Source organism: Psammomys obesus, unplaced genomic scaffold (assembly GCF_907164565.1).
Source record: "Psammomys obesus unplaced genomic scaffold, mPsaObe1.curated_primary_1811, whole genome shotgun sequence".
Lineage (NCBI taxonomy): Eukaryota > Metazoa > Chordata > Mammalia > Rodentia > Muridae > Psammomys > Psammomys obesus.
The window spans coordinates 215,942-221,719 of record NW_026596149.1 but is presented as its reverse complement, the minus strand read 5'-3'; the positions used below and the strand labels follow the sequence as shown (position 1 = coordinate 221,719).

Below are 5,778 nucleotides of genomic sequence, written 5' to 3'. Positions count from 1 at the left end.
TGTGTGTGTGTGTGTGTGTGTGTGTGTGTGTGTGTGTGTGTGTGTGTTGACAGTGTCCTTTGCCTTATTGAAGCGTTGATATTAGATCCCGAGCTGTTAGTGTTCTGTTCCGGAAGTTGTCTCCTGTGTCAATGAGTTCAAGGCTCTTCCCATGTTTTCTTCTGTTAGATTTAGTGTATCCAGTTTTATGCTGAGGTCTTTGATCCGCTTGGACCTAAGTTTTGTGCAGGGTGATAAATATGGATCTATTTGCATTCTTTTACATGTAGACATCCAGCTAAACCAGCACCATTTGTTGAAGATGCTTTCTATTTTCCATTGTGTGGCTTTGGCTTCTTCGTCAAAAAAAACAAGTGTCTGTAGGTGTGAGGGTTTATTTCTGGGTCTTCTATTTAACTCCATTGATCAACCTGTTTGTTTTTATTCCAATACCATTCAGTTTCTATTACTATTGCTTTGTAGTACAACTTGAAATCAGGATGGTGATACCTCTTTAAGTTTTTATTGTACAGAATTGTTGTAGCTATCCTGGGTTTTTTATTTTTCCATATGAAGTTGAGGATTGCTCTTTCAAGGTCTGTAAAATCTTCTTATATCTTTTGAGGCTCGCTTTGTGACCAAGTGTATGGTCACTTTTGGGAAAGGTTTCATGTGGTAATGAGAAGGTATATTCTTTTGTGTTTGGGTGAAATGTTCTGTCGATATCTGTTAGGTCCATTTGATTTATAACATCAGTTAGCATCATTATTTCTTGGTTTAGTTTCTGTTTCATTGACCTGTCCATTAGTGAAAGTGTGGTGCTGAAGTTTCTCCCTACTAATGTATAAGGTTCAAGGTGTGAGCTTCAGTAATGTTTTTTTTTTATATGAATGTGGGTGCCCTTGCATTTGTGGCATATATGTTCAGAACTGAGATGTCATCTTCATGGATTTTCCCTTTGATGAACATGAAGTGTTTTTTCCATCTCCTTTGATTAATTTTGGTTGAAAGTCTATTTTATTAGATATTAGAATGGCTACTGCAGCTGGCTTCTTTGGTTCAATTGCTTGGAAAACCTTTTTCTAACCCTTTACTCTGAGGTAATGTTTACTTTTTTGCTGAGTTGTTTTTCTTGTATGCAACAGAATGATGGATCCTGCTTTTTGCATTTACTATGTTAGCTTCTGTCTTTTTGTTAGGGAATTGAGTCCACTGATGTTGAGAGATATTAATTACCAATGATTGTTGATTCCTGTAATTTTGACGTTGGCTGTGGTAGTGTGTGTGTGTGTGTGTGTGTGTGTGTGTGTGTGTGTTTGATGCCTTTCTTTTGGTTTTGCTTGTGTGAAATTATTTCCTGTGTTCTCTTGGGCATAGTTACCCTCCTTAGGTTGGAGTTTTCTTTCTAGTATCCTCTGTGGGGCTGGGTAAGTGGAAAGACATTGTTTAATTTTGTTTACAAATATTTTGTTTTTCTCCATATATGGTGATTGAAAGTGTTGCTGGATATAGATAGTAGTCTTGGCTAGCATCTGAGGTCTTTTAAGGTCTGCATAATATCTTCCCAGGCCCTTCTGGCTTTTAAAGTCTCTGTTGAGAAGTCTGGAGTTATTCTAATAGGTTTGCCTTTATATGTTACGTGGTCTTTATCCCTTACAGCTTTTAATATTCTTTCTTTGTTCTTTACATTTAGTGTTTTTTATTATTATATGGTGGGAGGACTTGCTTTTTGGCCCAATCTATCTGGAGTTTTGTAAGCTTCTTGTACATTTATAGACATATATTTCTTTAGGTTAGGGAAATTTTCTTCTATGATTTTGTTGAAGATAGTTTCTAGGCCTTTGAGATAAGAATCTTCTCCTTATTCCATTCCTATTATTCTTAGGTTTTGTCTTTTCATGGTGTCCTAAATTTTTTGTTTTGTGATAGAAACTTTTTAGATTTAGTATTTTATTTGACTGATGTATCAATGTCTTCTATTGTATCTTCTAAGCCTGAGATTCTCTCTTCCATCTCTTGGGGATGCTTGTATTTGTAGATCCTGTTCTTTTTCCTTCTCCTTACCTCAGTTTGTCATTTCTTCAATTTCCGTTTTCAGGTCTTGAACAGTTTTATTCATTTCCTTCACCTGTTTGATTGTATTTTCCTGTATTTGTTTGAGATATTTACTTATTTCCTCTTTAAAGGTCTCTATCACTTCATAAGATTAGATTTAAGGTTGTTTTCTTTCTCTTAAGCTGTGTTAAGATATCCAGGGCTTGCTGCAGTAGGATAGCTGGGTTCTGTCAGGGCCATATTGCCCTGGGCTTTGTTGAGTGTTTTTTACAGTGGTCTTTAGCCATCTGTTTATCTCTGTTATTGGCATTGCCTGATAGTCCCTGATGGCAAAAGGCATCTGGGATTTCACGTAGAGCTGGTAAGCCCTGATGGCTCAGTCCTCTGTTGATATCTGATGGTGAATGGTCTCTAGTAGTCCTGCAGGTTTCTGGCCTCGGGGGTCACAAGTCAGGTTGGGGCATGGAAAATATTACTCAGAGGCATGGACAGACCTTACTGTTGCTGTGTTTGACTAGGGGAACTTGCCAAGCAAGGAGCTGGGGACTGTGTCTCACCTAGTGCTCCCTGCTAGCTGCCGATCTCTGGGATTTCAGGTAGAGCTGGCATTTGGGAAACGGCTCTTTTGTTTGTTTGTTTGTTTGTTTGTTTTGAGACAAACTGTTTTTCTGTGTAGCCATGGCTCTTCTGGAACTCAGCCTCAAACTTTTTCTTGATAACTAAGAAATATATAATCAGGCTGAAGGCAGAGCTTCTGTCAACACACTTCTATTCCTTGCTGCTGATGACAGTAGGCCACCAGGGTTGGTAAAGGATCCCAAGATGGCTGAGCATAAATTTATTCTAAAAAACCATTGATTGGGTAGTTTTTGGGGAGATCATGCCCTGAAGCCAAAAGACAAGTCCCTAAAGTCCTGGAATGAGACCCTCCACACCAGGTTAGCTAATCTTCCTGAGAAACCACCAGCGATTGACTGTGCTTACTACAAGCCAGTGTGGCCAAGGCCAGCTTGGTGGATGATTTTGAAAAGAAGTATACTGCCCTAAAGATTACTGTGCCCTAAGATAGCCCTAGTGAACAATGACAAAAAGGAAGATGTGAAGAACTGTGCTGAGTTCATGTCTGGGTCCTGAGTCAGGATCCAGGAATATGAGAAGCAGCTGGAGAAAATGAAGACCATAATTCCCTTTGATCAGATGACCACTGATGACTTGAATGAAGTCTTCCCAGAAACCAAGCTAGGCAAGAAGTACCCACACTGGCCCCACCAGCCCACTGAGAACCTGTGAAGCAGGCCAGGGGGAGCTGCAGCCCACATTGAAATAAAACATTTACGTAGTGAAAAAAAAAAAAGAAATTCATAATCTTTGGGCTAACTTCTTAAGAGGAATAAATAATAAAATAAATTTTCTGTGTACCATTTATGCATTTTGTCTTGTTTTCTGTAATAAAATAAGGGTGTTACATTTAAGGTAATAGTCAGAAATACTCTCATTTCCATACATAGGTATATCTGTGTAGATACACACTTGTACATAAATTGTAAGCATATCTAGTAACATGTTGGATAATTCACGTATATTGTTTGCTGGCTTTTTTTTTTTTTTACACTAAGTGTAACTCTAGCGAGCTTTTCTGTACTCACCCATTATAAGACCATGATTGGGAAGGGTGATGTGAATGTCATTCATAAACTGTGCACTGTAACTTAAACTTTTCTTTTGAACCTAGAATGTCAGGCTGTGAAAGCACAACACAAAGGGGTCATCTGTTTGTATATTTGTTCTGCTTGATAAGTTGAATTGTTTCCATGAAGAGCCTTTTCCTGTGGGGAAAGGGGGAAGCTGAACCCAGAAAGGAAGGCTGTTTTTACACCCTTCACTCCAGCACATGGCTCCCCTCCCTTTGCTACAGGCTCTTTCCCAGCTGAGGGTCCATAGCGACCTCTGCTTTTTGGCACTCTGGTCCTTGAATGTCTTGGGAGAGGAGGAACTGATGAGGTTGGGAAGTTCTAGGTGGAAGATTCCCACACTGGCTGATATAGAAACACTTCAGTGGAGTTGGCTGTGACCAAAAAGTGTGAAGATGTTTATCTTGTTTAGTAAAAACCTCTGGATCTCGGGGTTAGACGCCACTGAAAGTATAGCCTATTTTTAGATGGTACTTCTTAATTTGACAGTTTTCAGGGATATTGGAGATTTATGAAGGATTTAACAGATGCATTGTATTTGCTGACACAGTGACTCCCAAGTGTTTTATAATTTTAAAGTTATTTCTGTATTTTATGTTTTAGAGAACTTATTCCTTTTTGTAATTTTGGAGTAACAGGAGCCAAGTTAAAAATAATAATCTCTACCTCATGGCTAGGTCATGTGATCATGTATTGCTCCCTCTCACATGAGTATTCATCATTGACATGTAAAGCCATATGAAGTACCTTTCACTTTTATTTTTTGGAGTTTGAACAAAATGTTAAGTAATTAATTTAACATTTATGACCATTATTATACCTCCTCTTAACCAGTAATGTTTTTATAAACTAAAATGTCCTCACAACCTAGGGTAGCAGAAATTCTAAAGCATGTAATGCTTCATTCACCAACAGAAGCAATTTAATCCACAATCTGTTTCAGTGAACCAAAACAACTGACTCCTGATGTGCTAATTAGGAAAGCAGAGCTGCTATCTCAACACTGGTGCTCAGATCCCCTAAGGATCAGCCTAACACACAAGCATTGAACCTTTACCTCTCTGAGCCCCAGGAAGGCTGTTGACTGTGCCGGCTCCTGACCTGTGCACCTCCAGGCAATACCAGTCATTTTGTTTTCTGAGCTAACATGGAGCATGTTTTTGCTTCTAAAATTGTGACTAGCCTTTATAAATAGCTTTCCAAGAGCATGCTTCTATTTTGTGAATTTTTTAGAGGCTTAATGAATACTTTTTTTTCTTTTTGGCTCTCTTTCTTCATAGTTAGCTATTTTCAGTATCTAAGGAGGATTGCAACCCGACAGACTTCAAGCCATACACTTGAAAGTCATAACTTAGTACATCTTGTCATCTCAGCACATAGGAGGTAGGAGACAGGAGGATCTCAAGTTCAGACCATCTTGAGCTATGAAACAAGTTCAAAGCCAACTGGGGCTACACAGGGATACCCAGTCTCAGGTCACCAGGGGCTGAGAAGATAGCTCAGTGGAGAAGCCTTGCATGCTCAAGGTCTTGGGTTCAATCTTTAGCATTACACAAACAAAAAATGTCATAACTGAAGAAACAGGAAAATTACTTGTGTAAATTTACTGGAACATGAGGGGAAGGCTTAGGAGGTTTTTTCCACCATGTAGTCATTTTAGAAAGAATGAAAATTTAAAAATCAGTGCCCAGAGTGTCCGGTCCCACCAATAAGAACAGCTGATAGGTTTTCTAAGCATCTAGCAAAATATCCCCATGGCTCAGAACCGACATCTTCACAGAGGGTCAGTCCTTCACATTCAGTTTTTTTGTTTATTTGTTTTTCGAAGATGGTGAAGGAAGCAAAAACCTCTAAGGAAACTGTGTGAGCTTCCTCAGGCCAGTGTTGAAGGACCCAGTAGGTTTACCCTCTGCTTCTGTCCCTGGGTATCTCTTTTTTTTTCTTACTCAAGCCCCTTCAGCCTAGGATAAGCTACTTTACATTGTTAAGAATTTCTTTCTTTCTTTCTTTCTTTCTTTCTTTCTTTCTTTCTTTCTTTCTTTCTTTCTTTCTT

At 38.9% G+C, this 5,778-nt stretch overlaps 1 protein-coding gene and 1 pseudogene across 1 annotated transcript in view; both read left to right on the top strand.

Moving 5' to 3' along the window:
• The window catches only part of Gpr158 (G protein-coupled receptor 158), a 528,628-nt gene that overhangs the window by 430,100 nt on the left and 92,750 nt on the right, over nucleotides 1-5,778 (top strand). The window lies entirely within an intron of this gene.
• On the top strand, nucleotides 2,885-3,324 carry LOC129666683 (ATP synthase subunit d, mitochondrial-like; annotated as a pseudogene).